The following is a 390-nucleotide window of genomic DNA, read 5'->3' on the forward strand; positions in this document are numbered from 1 at the left end:
TATCGATACGATATCATTTATGTTAGACGTCGTGAATCCTAGCACAACACAGTGTTACCATCCTACACTGTACGAGTATAGCGTTTGTCAGACACTAAAGCTATTTATAGCCTTCTCCTATTACCTCGGGTTTTGAAAGTCAATACATTTTTATATCCAAAATTAGTTGTCAATTAATTTTAATGTAATCATCAAATGAAATATTAAGCACCTGAAATAAATAGTAGACTATAATGCTAATAAGACACCTTTGTACTTTCACATCGGCTTTGGTCTTAATTTCCCGTTACACCCCAAGCTAAGGCGTTAACCCATCATCGCTCGGTTTCTTCTCTCGAAGGATGTAAGGATTGAAAAATAAATAACTGATACGGAAAAATCAATTGCAGA

This window comes from Cynara cardunculus, unplaced genomic scaffold (assembly GCF_001531365.2).
Source record: "Cynara cardunculus var. scolymus isolate 2C unplaced genomic scaffold, CcrdV1 Un_Scaffold_3073, whole genome shotgun sequence".
In the NCBI taxonomy this organism is placed as follows: domain Eukaryota; kingdom Viridiplantae; phylum Streptophyta; class Magnoliopsida; order Asterales; family Asteraceae; genus Cynara; species Cynara cardunculus.